The sequence below is a fragment of the Ambystoma mexicanum genome, chromosome 2p (genome assembly GCF_040938575.1).
Source record: "Ambystoma mexicanum isolate Mex_15411 chromosome 2p, UKY_AmexF1_1, whole genome shotgun sequence".
NCBI lineage: Eukaryota > Metazoa > Chordata > Amphibia > Caudata > Ambystomatidae > Ambystoma > Ambystoma mexicanum.
This window is the reverse complement of record NC_090923.1, coordinates 438,868,452-438,895,600: the sequence shown is the minus strand read 5'-3', so window position 1 is coordinate 438,895,600 and position 27,149 is coordinate 438,868,452. Positions and strand designations below refer to the sequence as shown.

Here is a 27,149-nt window from a genome sequence, read left to right as displayed (position 1 = left end):
AGGTGATCCAGATCATCCAGGAAAGAGGAGAGAGGACCAGGGGGTTGATAGATGATCAGGAAGGAAATAGAGTAGGGAGAAGAGAAGGACTAGTAGAGGAATTCAAAAATATTGTGCTTTGAACCCCTGCTCAAGTACATCTTAGGACGCCTAAACTATCTGTCACGGCGGATGACTCTGTAGCCAATGCTTCAGAATCCTCAACGGTGATAAAAGAGGCTGGTGATCGCCTCCCCCCCCCCTGTGGTTAATGGGAATGTTGCTACTCCAACCGCTAAATTTTCGCCAGAGGTTAATTCCTCAGCTAGGGGTACAAATCACACGTCCTCTATTCATGTCAATCTTTCTGCCAATTTGGCTGGAACTCCCTATATTCCCACAGTGAAATCCATTTTTTTTTAAAACACCACTCAATAAATCCCATAATACTACCACTAAAACAAAATTCAATCTGGGTACCCAAGGGAAACCGATTCAAGGGAAAAACATCTCAAACTAGCACCCTTGTTAAACCTCTACACACACTTCCAACAGTGGCCACACTGGATCATACTAATCTAGTTGATGTAGCTAAGAAATTGGAGATTGAAGACCCTCTAGCTCAGGATATTGACAATATTAGCATTATAGAATGTGCAGACAAGGCAATCGCTGATAGCCACCTGGGTCTCAACTCTAATAATACCAGCAATGTCACCCAGCAAATTTGTGATGATTCCTATGTGGCTCTCCCTCTGATCTCATCAACTTTATTGATGAGTATACAGAGAAACAAAACTGGCTGAGAGAAAGGGGTCTACTTCCAGACTCAAAAAAGGATCAGGGCAGCGACTCTATTTTACATCATACTCTAAAAGAGGCGGATGACAGAATTAAACTCTCTCAACCTACTCTCTCAGCTTTGAATATGGTCCTGAGTTCCTTTGTGAGTCTGTATGATAACATATGGTCTGAGGTTAGATCACATTCTCTTCTCCTCTCTGAAATCTATTCTTGGTAACACTTTAACACTTTAACACAGCAACAGGAATTATGTAGAGTCTTTGCTTTTACTAGTGGGATCAGATGAAAAGCTGAACTGGAAAAAGGGATACATGAACACAAGGGCTGCAAAAGGTAGTAGTCATTAGACAAGATTGAGTAAAGACGTTACCTCTTATAAAAAGAAGCACGAAACGTCAGTCATTTTTTGTTAAAAAAGATATTGCAATTATGGTGTGTGAAACTGAGTCATTTCAGTTTTGCCAATTGCATGATGTTGTCTCCTAAATGTTGGCAGTTTCACAGAATTGTTGATGGATAAAACACCTGTGAGCAAAATGCGTAGGAGCAAAATGATTTCAAATGTCATCATGCAATTGAAAAAGGATTGCTTGCATTGATGCAATGGGCCTGATTTACAAAGCGAAATGTCAATACGGCTTTCCCATGTTAAAACATGTGTGTAATAGTGTAGTGGCCCATAGTGTAGTGAGATGCGGCTTCCTTTTCTGCAAGCTGGAGGATTTCACAGAAGCTTTGAGATACCCTTTTAATCAGATGATGAAATTCATTGCATAAACAAACGTCATGTTAGCCAATAGGAAAAATATGAAGCACACAGATTTAATTGCATATTACCAAAGAACAGGTAATGCAGTACATTTGTTATTGCTATCTTGAGACACAATTGTGCTTAGCCAACCAGTAAAAATTAAACACAATTCTTTCTCACAAATATATCACATGAAAATACAATGAAAATGGCCCTCGTGTTTTCCTCACAATGAAGCCATATTACATTTCACGAAAACATTGGCATCAAGTATCTTTCAAATCGATGCATACTTGTTTATGTCGATCCAACTGACATGTCCACGAACACGAGTCATTTTGATTTTTCACATAATGAGAACAGGGGGTACAAGCTAGGTAGAGGCACACTCTCTGCCGTTATCTTGAAGCGCCCTGATTCCTATGGTGAAGGTTTTTGCGCTATACAACCACCCTATTGATTGATTGATTGTCTATGCGGTAAAGGCAATGAGCATTTTTATTGGTGTAAAAGAAAGAAGGGCTGTGCACATTATTTAATATCCAATCGCCATCTGGTTTGTCGTTTGCCTTTTCCACACTATGCAAGTTCATCTGCTTTCTGAATGAGATTGCCAACTTCTTAAAGGAGTTAAGCTTGCCGACATCAACAAAGGGTGAGAGCATACTTCTTGCCTGCACGCCATTGTAAGGTGAGCAATTCATCCCTTCATGTAAGGCTGTGTGAGGACACCCATGAGTGCTCATTTTCTGCAGGTCCTTGCACAGGACTTGCCTGCTGCCCACCGGATGCCTGATTTCACCATGTTGATGTCACGCATAGCCTGCCGTTGGCCCAGACTTGTCAAACACACTTAAGTGGCAGACACATGTTTCCATCACACTATTTCTGCATGTTGACATCACAAGCTGAAAAGCGTTTAAAAAATCAATATCTGAAACTGTGTAGTCGTAAAGTTAAATGAAGATGTCTTTGAAACCATTTACATTTTCCTGACGGCTTTTGATTTTTCTTTGCAATATCACAGAAGCAGTGGTAATGTGGCGTGATATAACAAGCACTGAAAACATCGGATGTTTGCTATTTTGAAGTTCATCTTTTCCGATGTAAATATGCTATTTCTACCAGAGTTAAATGCATCATGTTACTCCTGTATTTTTGGCTGACTTTCCGAGTTAGAGCAAATGCCCACAATTAAGCATCACTCCAAGTGTCTGAGATCTGGCTTGAAGACAACACACTATAACACGAGCACAGAGCGGAACACATGTATCCCTCTACACTTAGTTACACAATTCGTGTATGCATTACTGAAATGTAAAAAGGGAAAGGCCAACAACTTTCACTGAACAGTAAAAAAAAACAGTTGTAGAAAAATAAATGTATACAGTTAATAGTAATGAGTTTTTTATATTGTTTTTAATTTTTTTTAGAGTTATACATGTCTTTAAGAATCCTCACGAGGCACAAAGTGTGCTCATGGGCAAAAATATATGTGTCTGAAAATTATATGATGTGATGTAATGCTCCTCAATTTAAACTATCAGATGTAATGCTCCTCAATTTAAGCTAGCAGACCTATCCAGGCAAACTTTAAGATACCATAGACTTTCTTTTACTCTTCTGGCCAGTAACCAACCCATCTCAGCATGTCTTCTTCCATCGTGTGGAATTAGAAAAGTGCATGTATTCGTCTGATATGTCAGCCCTAATTTTCTTTTTATTTTCTTTTTTCTTATTTTTCTTTATTTGTTTGGTTTTGCAAACACATACATAAAAATGTAGGTAAAAATGTTGGTAACAGCCAATCCGGCATTTTTTCTGGACTGGCACACTCTGGTTTCGATGGTGGGGCAGTCAACTACCAGCAGGCCTGACCTGCGGGTATCCATGCACATACCAGCAAGAAAATAGCCCCTGTCAGCCCATTTGCCCCCATCAAGCCCATTTCATCGATTCCTACGGGACTCCATGGAATGGGAACTTACCTGTCATTGCCACCACCCATAAGTGGGGCTATCCCGGGAGGGTAGCTCGGCGGCAACGTTCTTGCCTTGGAAACAAGACGACACAGGTTAAAACCTCTGGGTATTAAGCATGTTATAAACTTTCCCATCCCCCTTAAGCACTCCCTTGTGCACCCTCTTCTTAAGAAACCCTCTTCCGACCCCTCCTGCCCGGCTAACCTTCTCCCAATCTCCATCACTCCCTTCCTGGGCAAGCTCCTGGAGAAACTGGCCATATCCCAGCTTAACCTCCATGCTGAATCTATTGGTAGTCTTCATGACCATCAATCTGGCTTCAGAGCTGCCAGAAGCACGGAAACTGCTCTCCTGAACATCCGTGAGGACTTGCTCTTGAACCTCGACTCCAACACTCCGTGTGTTCTCATTCTGCTCGATCTCTCTTCTGCCTTTGACACTGTCAACCATGCCATCCTGCTCAACCGTCTCCGTGATAACCTAGGTATCACTGGTCAGGCTCTGGCGTGGCTGACCTCTTTCCTTTCCAATCGACCCTCCCAGGTCCAACTGGGGTCTTTCCTCTCTGACATCTTTTTCTCCACCTGTGGTGTCCCCCAGGGATCAAATCTCTCTCCCTGGCTTTTCAACCAGTATTTGGCACTCCTTGCCCACCGCATCGCCGCTCTCTGCCCCAACTTCCAGTGCTATGCGGACGATACCCAGCTCATTTTCAGGCTACCCTCGGCCTCCTCCTTTCCTTCCCTCATCTCTGACTGTCTGTCTGCTATCCAGGAATGGTGTGCCGCCAATGACCTCTGCCTCAATGCCAGTAAGACTCATCGGCACACCCACTCCCTCCTTCCCTGTAGCTCTCTGGCCGGCCTCTCTTGGCCCTTTTCCTGCTCCTACTGCAAGGCAAAAAACCACGGGGTCATCTTCGACTCCACACACTCCTTCTCTCCTCATATATCTGATGTCTCTAAGAAATCACACTACCAGCTGCACCTCCTCAGAGGTATTCTTCCCTTCCTCTCCTTCCTCTCCTTCCCCCAGAAGCTCACGGTCTCCCGAGCCCTGGTTCTCTCGAAGCTGGACTACTGTAACAGCCTCTATCTTAATCTGCCTGCCTCCACTCTCCGTCCTCTGCAACTCATCCAGAACAGAACTGCGAGACTTGTCCTTGGCCTCAAGCCCAGGGATCGTATCTCTCCAGGACTGATATCTCTACATTGGCTCCCAGTGGCTGCGAGGATAAAGTTCAAAACCCTCTGCATTGTCCACAAGGCCTACTGGGGCCTGGGGCCTAAATACCTTCAACTCTCTTCCTAAATATCTTCCTTCCCGAGCCCTTCGCTCATCCGCCTCCAACTCCCTCAGGGTCAGCCGCTTCTCGAAGCAAGCTGGGGGTAGATCTCTCTCCGCGGCAGGGGCCTCCCTCAGGAACAGCCTTCCTGCCTCCCTGAAACTTGAGGAGAACCATCTCCGGTTCCGGAAGCACCTCAAAACCTTCCTCTTTGCTTCTGCTTTCTCTCTCCCTCTCCCCTGCTAAATTCTTCACTGAAACTGCACTGATTCTGCAACTGGGCCTCTCTCACCGACCTCGGTCCCGGGCCCAGCCACTCTCCACTTGCACTGCCTCCCTGGCAACCCCTGCACTGCGGGACTGTCTCTGTATCCCCACAGCCCCTCCTTCCCAGCACTTGTCTGCACTTACTTTGCACTTGCCACCAGCTGGCCCTATTTATTTATTTTATTCTACTTACTTGTACTGCACTTCCCCCCTCCCCTTCCCCAAGCACTTTTTCCCTTGCCCCTACCCCTGCACTTGCGCGATCTGAATGACACCTGGCCTAGTAGGATCGTTGTCTGTCTTCCCCTTGTTCCTCCCTCCCTGCCTCGTCGCGCCTTGAAACACTTGTGTATAGGCGCGTTACAAATGCCTTATCATATCATAAATACGCAACTAAGAGACATATTACTGTAACAGTGCTTCGATGCCCCTGGGCTGTGTGAGCGCTTCCAAAAAATGCTAAATTAAAAAATTAAAAAATATTTTTAAAAAATCCCGGTAACACTGGGATATCAGGAGCCAGTAATTATAAGACAAGTTTGCTGGTAACCCGCTAGCATTCCCAGCGTGTCACCGGCAAACTCGTAATGAGGGCCATAGTCTTGAGTCTTCAATGCGTTGTGACATAGTCTTTGGTTTCAGACTACCATAGTTTGCAACATTTATTGTTGCATGATGTGAAGATTTTGGACAACACTGTTAGTGAAATCAATAAGGATGATTTGTGTTTTATCATCATCAATATAAGCTTTATTTGGACTGATGCCACAAACGCTAGTCATTCCACACAATGCATACAATACAACAATAGAATACATTGTTCTAAAATGTCAGCCCAATATTGCTAAGATCTATGGAGAAATATAACAATAAATTGGTAATACATTTATGTTCTAAATAATTCACATAATACATGTATTTATTGAATAAATAATAAGCTAATCATAAAAAAAGAAAACATAATATGCAAATAAGTTTAAAGTTCAACTGAGTTATGTCAGTATTTATGAATTAAGTATAGCTTTGTGTCCCAGTGTCCGTGCTTCTGTTAAGAAAATTAAAATAGTGAGAAGTACATAATCTGTACGGTTTGTTAAAAATAAGTATAATGTATCTTTCAACGTGCTTATTCCATGACCAATCCCTCTCAATCTATGATGCAAGGATCATGCAAATAGTAAGTGTTGAGTGTCCTTGATCCATTCACGGCAAAAGGCACAAGTGGGTGATGTGTTGGTCCCCCAACGTGAAAAGAAAGCAGCTAGGCGAAGTATACCAGATGCATTTGACCAAACATGGATTTCTAATACTTGAACTCTGGAAAATGCAGGTATTCTTCAAATCCGTATGTTGCTTTCAACATTAGATACCTGAAGAATAAAACATATTGGGCAAACAAATCTAGTCATTTCTTCAAGATCCAATGTTTGAATACAAATAGTATGGTCAGTTATTATTGTTTCCATATTACAGGGCTCAAGACAAAACCACCTTCGTTAACATGCGGCTACATGCCTCATCAAGGGTCTACTCAAATATGACCTCATCACCCCATCCCTCATCGACTTTCACTGGTTCACACTGCACACACAAATCACCTTCAAGTCTTGCTGCATCAGCTATAAGGCAGACAGCCTCAAGTCACCCAGCCAACTCACAGAGAAAATCAGCATCTTTGGTGGACAGCTCACCACCAGACTCCAGGATATGTCCTACAATTCAGAAAATAACTGAAGACGCACCTCTTCAAAGAGTCTCTCCTCCTAATAACTTAGGCCATCACATCACCCCACACACCACCTGGCTTGCCAGTAGCCATCCGCCCTTCTCCCCCCCACCACCCTGTACAGTTGTACCTCTACTCTGTGCCCCTCTGTATCCTTACCCACGCTGTATATCTGTTCTGTTGTGACCTCTGAAAAGTGCTCTGTTATGCATCTGCACTGTTGTAGACCTTGGTAAGGTGCTCTGTTGTGTATCTGTATTGTTGTATACCTCTTTAAAGCACTCTGTGGCTACTCGAAACATGGGCCACACTGAATAAATGCAATAACTATACTAATAATAATAATACTAATAATTAATAATACTAGCCTATTTAAACAATGTTAAGCTCACTGCATCTTCGTTTGCAGAAATATCCCCTAGCACATAACACGATATCTTAAGACCTGGGTATCACTTAAGGACCATATAAAAGGGGTTTTAATCCAAATGTATGACTGATATCCACAAACCCAAGCTCAAAGTAAATAGGTACATTGGGGAAATGTAGGGTAAAACCAGTAACCTCTTTAGAATCTGGTTCTCACTGGTCTGCATAATTTGTGTTGGCATAGGAACCCATATCTTCACTCTATAAATGGCTGCTTAAATCACTTGGGCTCTATAAATCTCCAACATGTGGGATATGGTCTTTCGCCGGAAGTGTATGAAGAAGTTGTTGACTGCCTCTCCCCTTCTTGTTAGGGATATTTTACTTTTCTCAATCCATGTGGTCCAATTAGCTGATCTGTGAAAACATATGCCCAAATAATCCAAGGATTCTACTAACTCCATGTTTCGTTCACTGGGAGGTCTAGGTAGTTTACAGACCAGTAGTTTACAGACCATTGTGTTAGTGTTAGTGATGTTGATAAAGAGATGTTTCTCTTTGCATATGGCTGACAATCCATTCATTTGGCATTGAAAGCCATTAGGCATTTTTGAAATTAATACTGCATCATCTGCAACATTCTGTATGTGCAAACGCCTATAGTTGGAGCATCCACTTCCAATGAGTTCAGTGCTATTGTAATGTTGTTGATGTATAGTAAAATTAAAAGAGGGGCTGGAACACAACCCTGCCTGACTCCCACATCTATCATAACAGGGTTAGTACATTTCACATTCCCACCCCATCTCAGTACAGCATAATTATTAACATACATAAATACGATAGCATGTCTAAGTCAAGCTAAAATCATTAGATGAGACATGGCCTGCCACTGCAACCAGATCAAAACTCGTTCAAAGGTCAACAAATACCATAACAATTGACAGTTTTTTAAGACATAAAAGCTTTTGAATAATTAGGTGTAACCTAAATTGTTGGTCAATATGTAATCAAACCTTACTGAAGCCAGCCTGTGCCTCGGATATTATATGATTTGCCCAACACCACACCTTCAGTGTTACAAACATATGTTTTCAATATAGTTTATCCATTTAATCTAACACTGAGATTGGGTGATAAGTAAATGGTTCATCTCGATTTCCTTGTTTTGAAAATGAAGACATTAATTGCACCCTGCCAACTATAAGGGACTTGGTAATTTGCCATGATATCATTGAATTATTTATGATAAACAGGAGCCTAAATTACAGGGTCACTTTTGAAGAAATCCACTGGGAGATGGTTCAGACACAGACCTTTTCTACTGCACGGCCACATGATTACCTCAAGTACTTTGGTCGAATTGAATACTATGGTGTTGTGGTCAAATTGGACAGCTTGATCATCTTGATTTACAGTGTCTCGATGATCACTTATTATATTGAAGTGTGTTGGTTCATTACCATGCAGATTTTGGAAATGTTCAAGCCATACTGCTTCACTGATTATATTGTGTTCAGGGATAGCATCTTTAGTAGACCCTTTTGCCATAATTTACCAACATGATCGTTGTTTTTTGTTTGTAACTGCATTTATATAGCTTTCTACAAGGTAACATAATTGTTTTCCTTTTTTGTTTGATTAACATGCTCTAGCAATACTTCCTGGCTCTTTAGTTAATTGTAATTGTTCATGAGACTTTTTTTGTGTGTCTTTGCAGTCATAATCATCCCACCTACATAGTTGTGTTGGGTGTTAAATGGATTCATTACACTTTTGGTAAAGAAAGATTGCAAAATACACTTGAGAAGTGCCATAACTTCCCTCCCTGCATTGGTTTTCTCATGCCGATGATACCACCATTATGGAGTCGACAACAATTGGCTTTCAGCTTATTCTTCAGGCTTTGTATCACTATTCGCTGGGCAATAACTTAAAGTTGAATAAAAATAAAAAATAAGGTTATTATTTTTGACACCAATAGGACAAATGCTTCAAATTATATTTGGAAAAATTATAACATCCAATTCATTAATGAAAATATTTATTTTAGCCTTCCGGTTTATGACTATGAATAAAGTTTACTTGCTGGAATGATTACTGCAAAGGATTTTTGAGAAATCCCTGCAATGAAAGCATGCACCACTTCTAGCGGGGGGTATTCTTTGGAAGGTTTTTTAAATATCTACTTAATGGAGTGTTGTTCTGGGACTCTAAATGGCCTTGAAGCCTTTGCTGAAACACCTGTTACTTGGCTTAGCATCTTGGAAGGTAAGCTCTTGTGCTCCTCTCAAGGTCCACGCCTGATGAAGCGATCTGTTGTGATTTGGGTATCACTTCTCCTTTTACTTGCTGGAAGATGGCACATAGCTCAATGTATTTAAAAAATAATGGCAAAAATATTATCCTAAATCCATCTTCAGAGTTTCTTTGTGGAGATACTGTTTGATGAATTGCCCTTGACTATATTTAAAGACTTTCTTGCGGTAATTGATATATTTCACAAGGAAATAGGATTTCATGTGGAATTCACACTCAACTTAGGTATCTTAATTGCAGAGATGAAAAGGAAAGCTATAATTTGGGATATAAGTAACAATATTAACAAACTTTTCTTAAAATCTTACTTTCAACATTATGTGAAAGAGGGTTTTCCTGTTGATAACCCTTTTAGTTATATTAAAAAGTTCACAAATTCTCACGTTAGACATTTTTTTATGTTGCTTCATTTAAATCAATTGCCCACTAAGGTGCGTGGACAAAGATAATCTATAGCCAGAGAATGTGTCGATTTGTGAATAGGGGGTTGAAATTACTCAGAACCTATTGACCTCTAGCCTCATTTTATAGATATGTACAAAAAAGCTATAGTACATTTCTCAGCAATATTGAGAAACTTCAGACGGATACATTCTGGGCATTTATATACTCTGCAAGTTCTTTGACTATTATAACTTCAGCTTTTTATAAGTGGACAGAGATGGCAAACATATGTTAATGTTTTATATCCTGAAGTTGTAGCAGCTATTAGATTTTAGTGTATTTTCTTATGGACAGTTATATCATCAAATATTGTATGCATACGTAATATGTGCACATAGCTATGTTGAAATCATTATGCTTTTGGTGTGACTGAAATGAATTTAGCATGTAATGTAAAAGGTTTCTTTGTTTAACCATACCCTCTAAATAAAAAATAGAAAAATAGATGCGCTTATAAACATTAAATTAGCATAAAATTGTGAGGGAATAGAGAAAGCTATTATATGGCGATAGCCGCCGTATAGTTAAGGTGAGAACGGATTTGGCCGGAATTTCAAAAGTGATTAAAAGTCTCTGGGCCGCCCCAGAATGCAACTATTCATAAAGATGAATTAATAAATGAAAAAGTTATTTATGGTCAATTATTTCTTTTTCTCCAAAAGTGCCACGTACTTCCCATTCATTTTCCCATAGGCAAAAAAGGTCAATTTGTGCCAAAGCGCACAGTCTAAACCACTGCACGGATTCGGACCAGGGTATGAAGCGTTGACATGCAATCCTTTTGTGGTTTGGGGTTATTCTGTGCAGTGTTTTAAAAAAATGTAAGCGTTGACATGCAATCCTTTTGTGGTTTGGGGTTATTCTATGCAGTGTTTTAAAAAAATTAGACGAAGAAGGGGTGCTCCCGCCCCCACAAAAAATTATAGTTATCTCTCCCCTGGTGCATTGCAGGATCATGTTTTTTCCTGGAATGAAGCGACCGCCGTCTTGTTGTTCTCTCAATGCGATAGATATTTGCAGCTATAGCAGAGGTTATGGGAAAATTAAACACAGTAAAAAGCTATTTGTAGGTCAAGAAATATACACATGTTGTCATGGTAGAGGTGGGGGGACGGCCAGAGGGCACTGAGTGAAATGTGGGAGTTGGAAGGGACGTAGGAACTGAATTTGCAACACAAAGCTTTCTGTAGCCTCATCCATAGCCATGAATAGCTGACATCTTGATGCAAACTGTGGCAAAGAAGCAGGTGAAAGGAGGGCAGAGGAAGTGAGGAGGCCATCTGGGCAGTGGGGGGAGCTTACACAGGTGAAGGGGACAATTGGTTAGGGCCTAAGGGTCAGGGAAGCATTTTAGTTTCTGACATTTTGACAATATTTGCGGCTATATTCAAGGGTACAAAAGACTTCATATAGCCACAGGTGTGTGTAGTTCGGTATGCGTGGCTATATAGTTTGGGGTGTCAGTGTTTTATATATTTTTGCAAGTTCCTGGTTTAGGTATAGTCTCGTTGGGGATGTACAATCTCTGGCCATGGCCAAAGGCCATGGTCAGTGTCTTGGTAGGTATTACAGAGTTTTTTTTCTTTTTTTTGGGTGTGTATTTTGAGCATGTGAGACTTTGGAGAGAAATACAAGAAAATAGTTTAACAAAATGAATATGAAAAGGAGGAATTGTAGTGTAGTTTTAGATGAACAATAGAATTTATTTTAGGGTGTGTATTTTCAATTATGGTTTTATATTGTATGGCTGTGGAATGTTAGCCTGCCTAGTTTATTGTTACAGATTTTTTATTATTTTTCAGTTATTTCATATAAATACATGAGGACTGTTGTTTATGTGTATGTACTGACTATTCAAGTTGTATAGTAGTACAAAAGTTAAAGTCAGTTCCCTTCTCAAACAAATTTTTTGTAACCGCAGCTATGATAAAAGTCAATGAACTGTAGCCACTGGTATAATAGAAAAAAAAAATGTTATTATTTTTTTTGTATGTGTGTATTTATATATGATAAGTATTTCTTAAAAGGACTGTTTTGTAATTGTAAAACCTATGTCCATTTCAATATTTAGTTTCACGCAAAAAGCCAGCAACCAAAACAGCCAACTGTCTCCAATCACCCACACAGGTTTAATTGCAGCCATGATGATATCTGCAGTGTTTCTCTGAATTCATGAAAATTATTCTTACTTTGAATTTCAAGTAGTTTGTATGAGTGGGGTGTGTATGATGTGTGTGTGTGTTGTAGTTTCTAATTGGTTGATGGTGCTGCTGTTAAAATGTGCTACATTGCTATTCGCTGATAGACATCCACAGCACCCCTCTGTAGCCGCAGCTATATTAGGACAAATGACATGTCGTGTGTTTGTCGATGTGTAGTAGCCACGGCTCGGGTAGGCATGCACACAACGACCCTGTAGCCACAATTGACACATCGTGTGTAGTAGCCAAGGCTATAATTGTGGCTGCATCTATATACATCCATTTTATGTGCAATAATCATATTTTCCTGTGGATGATACAGTACACATTTTTCTGTATCTAGGTTATTTTATGTACTTAGTTGTTCATATATTTCCTTTGAAGGTTTGAAGGCCAATTTATTTTGGGTTTGCAGAAACATTTTCGTGTAGCCGCGGGTCCAAACCAATATCTTTAGCCGTGTCGAATAGCCCCGGCTATGAAAGAGGGTCGGTGGGGAGAAAATTGATTTCTGTCAGTTTCATTGTTTGCTATTGGTTGTTGTTACTTTTAGATTTGTGTAGGGCTTAGTGATAGGTAGTGCTGAAAATGTTTCAGCCATGTTAGTAGTTTTATTGGTATATAGTCCTCTTTTTTGATATTCATTTTGGAAAGTATAAAAGCCACCATTTTCTGCAGTTTTGCCCTTTTGAATTTTGAATTCTCACTGTGCACATTGCAGGAGTGTGGCTGATGTGAAAGTAAGTGTTGATCACCATTTACATATTTGAAGGTTTATTTGCAGTTTTCTGTGAGTTAGTTGTAGAGAGTGTGCTTTATTATTTGTTAATTTGCTGTGTTTGAGTGGCAAGTATTTTTTAATGTGTCGATGTAGCGTTTGTATTGGTTATTAAGGTTGAAGGTTGTTTGATTTTACTTCTTGTACTTTTAATGTGTTTTGAGAGGTAGTTCAATTGATGGTGCTGTGCAAGTTTATTTTTGTAAATGTGCTTATTTTCTGTCTTTTCTTATAGCTGCATTGTTATGATCATCCCAGTTGATTTGCAGTAGATGTTGTACACTTAACCCCGTGAAAGGTAAACCTATATTCAAAAGACTGTGGTACTGCTGCAGCTGGAAGTAGGAGATGGATGAAAAGATTTCTTAGTGACCTTTCTATTATTTGTAATGATGTATCACTTTAGTGGAATATATCTTATTCCTTAATAGTGGCATCTCCCTTAACTACCCATTCACAGTAGCATTTACACATGACTTTAATCATGTTAATTTGGATGTTGGTAAAATAGGTTTCAGTGTAGTGGATACCACTGCCGATGTTGAGGGTGAATTTCCAGTTGGCGTTGAAACTGGTGGATGGAGGTGCTGCCGGTGGTGCTGATCTTTGTCTTTGGAATGAATGAGACCCATGCATGTTTTCTTTTATGTTGTTCAAGTGCTTTATGATACTCATCATCGACATCGTCTCAGTGGATTTACATCGGATGGTTAATCATTATTGAAGTCTCTAGACTTTCAGATGGGATATCAGAAGATCCACAGCATAGAGATTTGTTGTAGAAGGTGCACAGTACCTCCTCTGCCTTTTTTCTCAAGCCGTGTTCCTGTACTTTAAATAAGCACCAACTGTCTGCATTTTTATTCATACCAGTTTGCTTCTTCCTACATGGTGATGGATTGTTGACCTAAATGATGACGTTGTCTCTACTTGAGACTTGAATGGCTTCTTCGTCTGTTTGAAAATAGTTGTTTTCGTTGCATAGACATTTAAAAATAGTAAGAGAAACTTGTTCTCCCAGTTTACTTATCCACCCCTATTTTCTCTTGTTCTCCAAATGTACTTAACCGGTCCACCTTTTTCCCTGCAGGCAACTAGTATAGTGTTCTTTGTTTTCACCAAGTTCATATATATAACAGTTTGTTTTTTGAAGTGGTATTTTCTTATAGTTTTTTAAATTGGTTTATGTTTTTCCCAAGACCCAATGATTAGTATGTTAAAAGAGAACAACAGTGTCCTATAGTTGCATCTTTCATATAGTTCATTTGATGGACTGCATATAAAATATGAGGGTCATAAAAATCTGTGCATAAAATTGTGTTTATAAAAGTAGGTGTTTCATTGAACTGATTCTGTTTTCTTTTTTTTTAGATAGGAGCATACATATCTATATGGGTAGTTGTGTTATAAATATGTATTTTTAAATATAGTGACAGTTAGTGTAACATTTTAATAACTATGCATGAGCAGTACACATACATCTAAGTATTTAATGAGTCCTTGTCAAATTGCCTTTAATTTGACTTTGTAGACATAATACAGTGTTCAGTTTAGTGTAATTGTTTGTATTTTTAATATTGAATTTAATATACAACACAATTAATGAAAAAACCTTTGTCGCAGAGACATTGAGGTGAGCTGGGGACACTGGCCAGCACCAAAGGCCATATCTAGTGGTCGGTAAGTGTTCAATAATACCAATGTGCATGGATAAAAGCCATACCTAGTGCCTGTCACAGTTTTTAAATATACAGTGGGTAACGTTGAAAGCTGTAGTCAGTGGCCATGGCTAAAGGTTATTGCATTAATATGTCAGAATATACAGTCGGCACAGCAAAAGGCCATGGCCACTGGCTTGTATTGTGTTGAAAACTATGGCTAGCGGTTGGCTAGCGGTTGGTTATCGTATATATTATACAGTGGTCATGGTCGAAGGCCATAGCTAGTGGCTGGTTAGTGTTGTGTAATACACAGTGGGCACACACGAAGGCTATCGCTTATTGCGGACATGGCCAAAAGCTGTACAGACTGCTGAAGGTCAACGGCCATGGATAGAGGCCCATTTATATGTTAGAATATATAGTGGGTACATTCAAAGATTGTGGCCATTGGCCAGTAATGTGCTAAAGTCCATGGCTAGTGCCTGTTCAGTGTATATAGTATACAGTGGACATTGTTGAAAGCTGCATCCACTGGTAAAGGTCACAATCTATGGTTTGTAGCTTGTTAGTGTTTTAAAATATTCAGTGTACATGGGTGAAGTTGTAACCACTGTCCATAACGGAAGGCCATGGCCAGTACCCATTCATATGTTAAAATATAGTTGGCATGCACACTGACCATGGCTTAAGGCCATACTTAATACAAGTTACTTTTGTAATGTAATTAGTGATGTCATCAGTGATGTGATCTGTGATGTCATCATTGTGGTCATAGTCTGTGCAATGGGTTGAAAAGCTGTGGTGGCTTTAGCTTAACTTCCAGGGTTTTTGTTGCATTTAGTTCTCTCCTTAACGTCCCTGCAACTTTCCTTGAATATACTCCATGTAATCTGTCAGTGCAGTAATCAAATTTGTTAAGCTTAAATTCATACATTTAAATCCTTAGATATTGTAGATACATTTATGTTTTCAGAGCCATTGAGTGTAACTAGAGTTGGTGCCTTGAGTGAATTACTGTCAGTGTCCACTTTAATGTTATTGATGTTACATTCTACTAATACTGGATCATGATCACGTTTGATATGTTCAACTGCTTTAAATATTTTGGTAGTACCCCATGCTCCCAAATTAACTAGAATATAATCAATATGCCTTTGTCTAAGGGTAGTCATAGATGTGGGACATGGTGCACAATTGCTTTTCAGACGCCCATTGCAGGATCTAAAGCCATGCAAATAAATAACATTTGCTATAGTACTGGCAAGAGGATATTTTGTTGCAGTGGAAATGGATTGACTGTCCGGTATAGCCGAATGTTTTAACTGTCTTTGTAATCATTATCTCATGGGAAACATTTCTGTCATGATGTTGTAGTACAGGTTCCTGTAGGTGTTTACACTGATGCATATAGCACAGACAAGACAGATTCTACCTGCGTATTACCATTTATCTAAAACCATAAATCTGGTATTTTACTAAAATATTAAAAATATTTACAAGTTGTACATTGGTGTACTTGTTTCAATTGATCAGAGGCCAGTTTTCATTTTTATCAAAGTAAGGAAATATCTGTTCCATCAGAGGGGCAGGATGGGGCAAGAGTTACCATGTATTACAAGGAATAACATAACCTCTATCATAACATATAAGGCTACTAAAAGCCATCTTACATTCAGAGTCCTTATAATGGGATTCAGCATTTACCATTGTTCCTGTGATTGTTTACTGAACTCCTTGATATAATCTATAGATCGGTGTGCATTAAAGTGCTTGGAAATACTTAGTTTGTGTATAGGTGCTTTACAAATAAAGAATAACAATACCATTACCAATTATCCCATGTATACAAGTAGATCTATATTCAAAATTATCTTATGTGTCTTTCAGGTGGCATCCTCGGACAGTATATTTTCAATAGTATCTGGTTGCCTCCAATACCTATATATAAGCCTGCGCATAATGTCCCTATGATACATGATGGAAGCAAAAGCTTGTATGTAATCTTCTAATTATAGGTCAACCACAACGTTAAAAAAAAGTAACATGACTAATCCTATTATGTTACAGTTAATTCTTGATATCACGATGCCTACTGCCAGAGTCAAACACACTTAATTATAGAAATTAATCTATTTTCAGATACCTTGGTTTTGTACTCATGTTCTTTTGTCGTCAATGTCATGCATTGAAAATAAGGATACACCTTAGTAGTATGTTTATTCATTGTACTGCTGGAATTTACAAAATGAGAGCAGGAATCTATCTTTGCGTTACCCTTATCTGTTACCCTTATTCTAAACCACAAAAATTATTATTAAGTTCATTGTATTAATGGTTTTGGCTATACATTTTATTAAATGAAAATAAGGTTGGGAAAAGGCCTACGTTGCCCTATTCTAAAGGGAATGTTCCCTACCTAAAAAGGCTAAGAAGTTTGCATCAGGATGTCCAAATTAAAAGTTCTGTCTGTTTCTACACATAACCTGGCCCTCACTTAATACTTGTATAAATGTGTGCAGGATTAAATATCTAAATAAAATGTTTTCAATAACTGTTCATAGCTTCTCCCAGAACTGGGGTTGCAACGGGGTTCTCTTTCCCACACTTCAAGACAGTTTGCAATGCAAAGGTGTTCCCTTCCCCAAATTTTGAAGTCTCTCAACTTTGTCAAAATAAAGTTCTCAGGTATAAGTTCCAGCTCCTATCATTTGGTTACTTTTCACTGTTTCACAAAGGTACATTTCACAGGAATCACGAAGCAAAGGTCCCTTGACTTGAACCACAAAACGTCCTTTATAATCAACCAAATGTTTGTCTGTCGTTATTTGAGTGGCTTTTCAATAGGTATGTGTCCCCGGTCTAGGTGCAGTTGTCAGACCACATGTTCCACTCATTACAGATCACGCAACCAATTACTTGACACTTCTCATCAGTTCCTTGTATACACAGTACCACTGCTTTGCGGCCTTTCATCTGTTACTGCTTTCATGCATCATATGGCTTTTGCCAGTTAATGTTCTCTCAAATCATAAAGTTCCTTCATAGATTTAGAAAATGTTGTTTCTGAAAAGTCCCCTTTCCATTTCTCATGAAATCCCAGGTGTCCCCCTTTTCTTGGCTGATTCACTGGTTGTTACGCACGACGATGAAGCGATTCTTCTGGTGCAGTTGTCAGACCACATGATCCACTCATTACAGATAACGCAACCAATTACTTGACACTACTCATCAGTTCCTTGTATACACAGTACCACTGCTTTGCGGCCTTTCATCTGTGACTGCTTTCATGCATCAGATGGCTTTTGCCAGTTAATGTTCTCTCAAATCATAAAGTTCCTTCATAGATTTAGAAAATGCTGTTTCTGAAAAGTCCCCTTTCCATTTCTCATGAAATCCCAGGTGTCCCCCTTTTCTTGGCTGATTCACTGGTTGTTACGCAGAGCGATGAAGCGATTCTTCTGACTGCCAAGATTCTTCTCTCTCATGCAGTGCCTCATTTTTCCTCTGTAGCAGCTCTACGTGGCTTTGTGTCTGCCACTGATGCAGCTCTCACAGCTCGGGCCTTGCTCTGAAGCTCTGCCTGGTCATGACTGCTTCCTCTCTGCAGTCTGCCATTGGCTTCAAGCTATCCTCAGCTCTGCTATCCGCTGCATGTGCTCTGCATCTGTCTGGTGGTCTTGAGTGCTTCTTCTGCCACGTCGCCTTCCAGTAAGGGTCTGCGGTCCTCGAGCAGTCCGTGGACCTGCTTCCCCAGCTGACGCCATCTTCTCTCTTTATGTCAGCTTTAAACCTCCCACCATGTTGATTAGTCCAAAAAAGACTAGACTTCTCAGTACCTGTTTCACTGCATTGCTCTTTCTTGCTACCTCCTCGTGCCAGTACCTAATTGGTGTAGGTGATTGTGTGAGTCAATGGGAAAAGGATGCATTGATCTTGTTTGCCTCTTCCTCATCCCAGTACTTAACAATGGATGTTAATATGTGACTCACTGAGAAAATGGGGAAGGGAATGACAATGGCATGCAAAGGCTTGGGAAAGGGAAGGTTCATTATGAAAGGGAAAAGGGGATACCATGTCTCACCTAAGGGTACTTCACCTCTTCTCCCCAAGTTACCTCCCCCGAGGTAGTCCTCCCTTGCATACCCACACCCAGGGTCAGGATCTGGTAGTTTCTCGCCTTTCCCTGGCCACCTGGGTGGAGGCATTGTCAGGGAAATGGGTGATGATACCCTCAGGTTCCTCACAAGACAAACTCTACGTTTTGCAATAAACATATAACAAGTGTTGCTGTACTTTCAGGTTATGATGAAGAGCTTATTTTTTGGCTCATTTAGGACTGGGAGATTGATATGGTTCGAACATTGGTGGTTTTTGAGTTGTAAAAAAGAATTGCTTCTGGCGTGCAGTTAGAGGGAGCCAACCTCTTTGTGTCTGGAAGCATTTCTGGTAGATTGTATTACCTGCTGCATCTCGTTACTGAAATGGCCTGGAACAGCACAGAGAACTATTCTGGGAGACGCTGGAGTCCAGTTAGAGGCAGCCATCGTCTTTGTGTTTCGAAGCATTTCTGGTGAATTGCGTTACCTGCTGCAACTACTTACTGAAAAGGCCTGGGAGGCGTAAAGCAGTGCGTAGTTTGGCTGGAGTGCAGTTAGAGGCAGTTGGAGGCCAGTGGTGGTGGTGAAAACTGAAGGAAGAAGGTGAGTGCTCTCTAATACATTTCTCATATCATTTATTCTCATATTGTTACGATGTACAACCTTCACAGTAATGCGGCTTTGGGCATAGTACTGTTAATTTGTAGTCAATGGTTCCCTTGAGCAAGAGCCACCCCCTGTAGTATCCACAACCCCCCTGCCAATCAATAGTTCACAACCATAAACAATGCCAGACGAGATGGTGAGTGTCAGCTTAAAAGATGCTGCTATCACTTCTTGCATTGAGAATACTGATAAATATGTTCACCAAAACAAGAATGCCCACAAAATGACACCTCAGTTAGCGAAAATGTCAGATGTTTTTCTATCAGCTGTTGCAAGAACTGAGATAAGAAGAAAACTCCAATTTAGCCACCGAATTAAGCCAGTCAACTTACCAACACATGAAGGAAGACGATTTTATCAATGGTGCAAGTCTGCTTGAGATGGAGGTTTTCATCGCTTCTATCTGTGATTCCAACTGCCCTAATCATTCTTAGAGTCCCGAGGATGTTAGTAAATCCAATAGCGCGGATAATCCTGCAGCAGGTACACCCGAGTTACCAGCATATTTAACTGAACGCAGCATCTTGGATGTAGAATCTTCATCATCAATACGTAGCCTTTTGGATCCAACTAAGCTACCTCATACTTTAAGAGACCTTGACGATCAAATAAAACTCAGCTGCTTAAACTGAATACTCCCTGGAAATGGGAAAGAGGGCAGTCTGATGCAGTGGCTAAATTAAAGGAATGTCTTGTAAAGGCACCATGTTTAGCATACCCCATAAAGGACAGGGATTTCTTTATAGAAATAGGTTTTTCTGAACATTGTATGTCAGCAGTGTTATCACAAAAACACGATTTGAATCACAAAACCATTGCATATGCAAGTAAGGCATTTTCCCAAGTTGAAATGAAATTTAATGAATGTGAAAAGGCCCTATTAACCACTGTGTGGGCGCTACAACATTTCCGCCCCATTGTTCAGGGAGAAAAGGTGATTATTGAAACAAATCATCAACCTTTGCAATTTTTAGAGAGTAAAAGAATTAGATCAGGCAATCTAGCACAATCCAGGATCACTTCATGGACGCTGGCATTACAAGGTTTTCCCGTAGAAGTGAGATATGGACAAAATAATAAGAGCCCAATTGCTCAAGGGTTAGCTGACTTACATGACTGTGCAGCTGAACAAATAACAAATGAAATGGAAGTGGAAACTAGTTTACAGGAATTTGAACAATCACCACACAAAGCTTTTGATGAAAAAACATGCAAGGATTTGCCAACTGTATATGTGGATGGTTGTGCTTTTCACATTGAAAATGACAGTAATAAACAATTAGTGGCAGGAATAGGAAATGTCTGGTTGAAATGTGAAGGCGTTCCCAGTATAGGGATGAGGATTGGAAATAGGAGCAGTCAGGTGGCGGAATTGGCAGCCATTTATAAAGCAATTGCTACTGCAGTTGATAAAAAGTTCAGTGAAATTGTCCTGGTGACTGATTCTGACTATGCACGGAATAGCTTTGTGGAGTATTTGCCTGGTTGGAAAGCAAGAGGCATGGTTACATACAACAAAAGGCCACTTAAACATGGAAAAATGATACAAGCCATGGACAAATTGGTGTCAGAAAATAATTTAACAATATACTGGAGAAAAATTCGTGGGCATTTAAAAACACCAGGAGAGGATAAGGAGGGAAATGATAAGGCAGACCTCCTGGCTAAGATTGGGGCTGTGATGGGAGAATTGCTACCTATTGATTATTTAATGGGTGAAATACAAATTGATGCAGTCACACGTTCTAAAGCACCAAAGGAGGTAGATCAACCGGTGGTGCAGTGGAGTCATGACACGCCAGACCAAGATTTGATTGAGGCACAAAAGAATGATCAAATTTTGGGAATCTATTATAATCATTTGATAGATCCTGAACAAAATCCTTTAACAGAAAATGATTGTATGGGAAAAGAAGAGTTGAGGGTGATATTAAAGAACAAAACACGAATTAGATTACAGGATGGACTCATGATTAGAGAGTCCATAACAGGGCAAATACAGTGGGTAGTACCCCTTTCATTCAGAGGACTAATGCTACACCATGCACATGATGCCATAACCGCAGGCCATAGAGGTTCACAAAAAACATTGGAAATACTAAAAGATTATGCTTACTGGCCACATATGTCCCAAGATGTGGAATTATATACTAGAGGATGTCTAGTATGCGCCCAATTTAAACCTGCTTCACCAATGCATAGAGCACCATTGATGAAAAGAGGCCTAACTCTCCCATGGTCAGATTTGCAAATAGACTATGTAGGTCCTTTAAAAAGGTCGAGCAGGGGACACCGTTATATTTTGAGTGTGGTATGTTTGATGTCGAAGTGGATTGAGTGCATTTCTGCACCAGATTGTAGTGCGCAAACAGCAGCCACATTGCTGGTGAACCATGTGTTCTCAAGGTTTGGGTTGCCACAAAGAATTGAGTCAGACAGAGGAAGTCATTTCACAAGTACTCTAATGAGTAAGGTATGGCAAATACTAGGTGTGAAAAGGAAGCTACATATCGCATATCGGGCGGCGTCTTCAGGTACAGTTGAAAGAAGCAATAGGTCTGTTGTGGATATTGTAAAGAAATTTGTGGCAGAAGCAGGTTCCAGCTGGGATTTGCGCTTACCATTGGTTTTGATGGCAATCATGTCGACTCCTGCCAAAGCAACAGGTGTTAGCCCCCATGAGGTCTTAACAGGTAGGAAAATGGTGTTACCACAACACCTACTATACAGAACACATGAGCAAACTCTTGTGAGTGCATCCACAGTTCATGAATATATTGATGGACTGAGGAGGCATTTGCAACATGCATTTGCGTTTGTGCGGAGAAATCTGGAAAGAGCCACTGACAGTGAAAAGTCTTATTATGACAAAAAGACATCAGTAAAGGAATACAGTGTAGGGGATCAGGTGTACAAGTTTCATTTTGGAAAAAGTAAACAGAAAAATTCTAAATTTCTAGCAGCCTGGCAGGGGCCATTTCGAATTATAGATAAGGTCTCTCCTGTGGTTTATAAAATTTTGAAAAATGAAGGTGAAACAGCAATAGAGCAGTTTGTCCATGTAAATCAAATCAAACCATGCCATCCCAGACATGAGATCAGGCAGCTTGAGCATGTAGAGACAGATAAAGTCCCTTGAACAAAAAAAAGAGAAAATAAATGGGTGTAATCAGGAGGCAGTGACCAAGAAGTTAAAAAAAAAAAAGTTGATTGTTATGATGGTACATAAACACTGTAATATATGTAAAAATATATAATATAAATAAATAAATAAATAAATAAATAAATAAATAAATAAATAAATGCACATATAATGGAAGCTCATGGTTGGTGTGCAGAGAGAAAGTGTGTTAAATATTGAATATCTGCTTGTTTTCTTTTAACTTGTGTTTAATTTCAGGAAAAAAAAAAAAAAAAAAAAAATGAAATATTTTTACCAAGCATGTTTTATTTTTGGCAAAAGGATGAAGTTAGTATTATGCTATGTACTTAATTTGTTTATTTTCTGTTTTGATTTAGGCAATTAACATTATTTGGTCGGAGGTTCCGAGATCAGAGCCCACGGGAGAGACGATGGAGTCCTGGAGTCCCCTGGATGAAGACCAAAAGATGCCTGCCTCCAGGTGGAGGTGAAGACAAGATAACCAGAATGCTAAAAAAGGATGACTCCTATGGATCTAAGATTGCCAAGATGGAAGTGTACTCGAATGAACCGAATAACATCGCTGGTCGGACCATATCAGAAGCGGACAAGAGTGCTGACATATGGAGTTCCACGTATTTATTATTTTAATTATTTATTTTAATTTGTTATATTAATTATTTGTTTTAGTTAGTTGTTTTATTTCTTTGTTTTTAATTGACTTGGAAAATCTAAACTTAAAGTGATGCCACTTCAACTGAGAAGGCAAATGTGGAATATTTTGTAAACTAATGAACTCAGATGAATACTGTGTTGATTGCAAATTTTTCATTGATACACATGAATATTCATTTTGTTGGATTGCTATATTGTAAAAAAAAAAAAAAGAGAGAACAAATTGTTTTTAGGAATTGGCTTGGATTATAGCCAAGTTCTAAAAACAAAAGGAGGGTATGTAAGGATATTTGGCGTGTTACAGCACAGAGTACAGCACTACTACACAGGTAGCAAACAGCACAGAGTACAGCACTACTGCACAGGTAGCAATTTCTTTTTGCAGCACCACCACAAGGGTGCGGTGCATTGCTATATGTGTTACCAGATTAACAAGAAAAGACAGGCTATTCAGTCAAAAACGATTTTAACATATAAGATGCAAATCTATTCTTACAGTTAAAAGCACACGTGCACATTCAAAAATGCACACTATTTTTCACCTGAAATGCCTATGGTGCGAGAGACACATTTGAAAATGACAACTAACCTTACTGACAACTAACCTGACTAATGAAACATAATCCACTAATAAAATGTGTCTCCACTGCAGAATTAGGCCTATTCTGAAAGTGAACTTTTAAACGCACATCCATTTTTTTTTCTGTTCTCTCTGCTGCCCTGTCCACATAACTACAGGAAGCAAATGGGCTCGAAAGAACAGGAAATCAGTTGGTTACAAAGTATTACTATAAAAATGAGCCATTGTGTAGAGAAGGAGGAGATGGCGTGATTAATTCTGATTGGAGCAGCGTCATAGCAAGTATCATGCTAGAGGGAGTGATCAGGCTTTTTGCTGGGGGAAGTTTGAGGGAGGAGAAAGGCAGTCAAGATTGGGGAGAGCTGAAAGAAGGACCTTTCCACTGGCTGAGGCATTCCTATCTGCAAAAGCTGAGAATTCCAGGCAATGACCCCGGTTTGAGAAGGAAAGCGTTCCTTTTTACTGGAGTTAATCTTCAAGGGAGCCACATTCAGAAAGAGAACAGCCAAAGAGAACAACTAAAAAGATAAGGTAATTACAGAAGTGTGGGAGCTGAGTGTGTACGATAATATGCAGTCAGTGTAGGATTCCTGTGCATGCCTTAATCAAATGCTAATGTTGCAATTTGAGTTCTGTTCTCCGCCACCCTCTTTGCAGTGTGTCATAGACAATGCTTTTACTGTACCATTTTATTTATTTCTGTAAAGAATGAGATCGTGTTTAATTGCAACTTTTATAATACAGAAAAATATTTGAAAACAGACGGGTGGTGTATTTACTATTTACCATTACAATGCTGATGATGTGGGGAGATTTTAAACAGTGCAATGGTCATTTTAAGACAGATGTGTGCATGTCAGATTCAGTATGAACAGTTGTGAGTGACTGTAGCATAGCTCGTTGGAGGTACATGAGCCAACGGGAAGAAAGACTCTCTGAACATAGCTCCCTACCGTATATAAGGTAGTGGAAATTACCACAAGATTACCATATATAGCTCTATGTCGTAAATAAGTCAGTGAGATCGCCCATGGTGGCACACTAACACTAACACTGAAAAATGTGGTATTCCTAAAATGTAGGTCTGAGGTCTCTCTAGTGATTACACGAAAAATCTAAGCAAAGATAAGGGATTCTGGACATTGGGGCCACAAATAAAACAAGGGAATTATGCTCACCAAAATACCACCAACCACGCCTACCACCCACGCATACCAAATATGCATGCCTGGGTGCTGAAATAATGCATGTTCACTGTGTTATTGTTGTACATGGCCCAATCTGAATACAAGGAGTGATTGTTGCTAAGTTATATTTCGGCGGTAAGAAAATACCGTCAGGCCCCAAATCTCCACAAAATACCCTACAGTCCCGAGGATGTTAGTAAATCCAATAGCGCGGATAATCCTGCAGCAGGTACACCCGAGTTACCAGCATATTTAACTGAACGCAGCATCTTGGATGTAGAATCTTCATCATCAATACGTAGCCTTTTGGATCCAACTAAGCTACCTCATACTTTAAGAGACCTTGACGATCAAATAAAACTCAGTGCTCCCACAATCTTGTCCCTCAAAATGGGTTGTGCTCCTTTGTTAGGCTGTACAAAAACATAAATATAGAAGAGAAATCTCACACTATTCCTCTTAGTGAGATAGAATTGCAATTGGAGTGTGGGAAAACAAACGTTATGCATAAGCTTGAGTGCTTAGAATCTAACAGGATTCAGGCTACAATAGTAGACTGCTGTCTAATATCTGTGGTCTCTGAGAGAAGCCACTGTGCCCATAACTAAACCCTTGACACCAGCTATGGATGAAGTATAGGTTCACAATAACAAACGTATCCTTTTATGTGGTGGACATTGGGATGTTTATTATTTCAACCCTACCTCTATTTCTTGTCACTGACATACATCTATTCCATAGGAATGGGCTTTGAAAAACCATTTGCATTACAGAATGTCATTAAATGTGTGCTTACAATACTAAAAGTCGTCTTGAGGTTTTCCGAATATAAGAGTTTCTATATCGTTAGCTTTGCAACTCATAGAATATCATTAACTACAAAGTTCACATGAGAAACAGACTACAATGTGAGCTTAGTGTATGCATTTAAAATTAATCAGTGCATGTTTAAACTATGGAACCACAACTCTGACTCTTTTAGAGAATTAGCTTTCCAATCCCATACTCACCTGAATGCTATCCAAACTGCTTTATAGCAGAAAGGCTTTAACATATCTGTTGCTCTGAAAATAAACATTCTTTCTCACAGTGTCCCTGAGGAAAGAGTTACTTAATAAACACACGGTTGATTTTGGTTGTGCATATTATAATACCTGCACTTCACGTTACGTTATTTAAATGTTTAGTTTATCGACACCTATGTAAGTTGTACGTTTAATATACAAATATATGTGTTTACACAGAAAATTACACACACATATACATGTATATACATACACTATTTAAGCACCCCCACACACACAAACACATATATAAATATGAATATATAATACGTAAATATCATCGTATTACATAAGATTTTAAACATGGGCTATGAACAACTGAAGACTGATTTCAGTTTTAACTCCACTCTCCATCAATAAAATAAACAAATAAACTATTTTAGATTTAGCCATCGTCATTCTTCATTTACACCATGGCCCAATTCTCCTGCACTCATTTTCATATTAATATAAACATAACAAAGTAGACACAACACTAACCTCAATATACAATGTGAATCGAGAATCACTAATACTCATACCTTTCCATTAAGTAAATAAACTTTTATATTGTATACTCTTCATTAGGCATGTCTTACGAGTCGGGTAATCATGTGAAATAGTGCACATGCATTTCTGTGCTCTTTCTGAAAACAAACAAGACTGCTCTGCCTCCTTCACACCCCTCAAATCCACCCTTTAAACAAAACCTAAAAGCTACTTATTGTATGCTCTTTGTTATTCAAGTCTAATGCATTCAGAAGTCATGCAAAATAGTGCAAATTTGACTCTGTGCCAACTGTCTCTTTTTGAAAACAAACAAGACTACTCTTCCTCCTTCACATCCCTCAAATCCACTGTTTAAGCAAATCAAGCATTTAACAATCCTAAATGCAACTTTTCAAACGTATGTACAAATACAGACTTCGAGAACTGCCCCGAACATAACACTCAATCGAGAAGCGTTCCTTCAGATCACATGAAAACCTCATCCAATCAAAACAAAACACAATGTAACCATGGCTCTGGCATGAGCGTGTCTCTCTGGTACACTTTATATTCACAAAATAAAGTTAAATAAAACAGTTATTGCTCTCAATACATAAACATGGGATGTTATATCACTCTAATAAAACCGCCTGCACATTTAAAGTTAATTTATAAAACATGGTGTATATATAATTTAAACAAAA

At 39.3% G+C, this 27,149-nt stretch overlaps 1 protein-coding gene across 3 annotated transcripts in view; it reads right to left on the bottom strand.

Moving 5' to 3' along the window:
• Positions 1 to 27,149, bottom strand: part of TAFA1 (TAFA chemokine like family member 1) — a 2,040,488-nt gene that overhangs the window by 1,411,263 nt on the left and 602,076 nt on the right. The window lies entirely within an intron of this gene.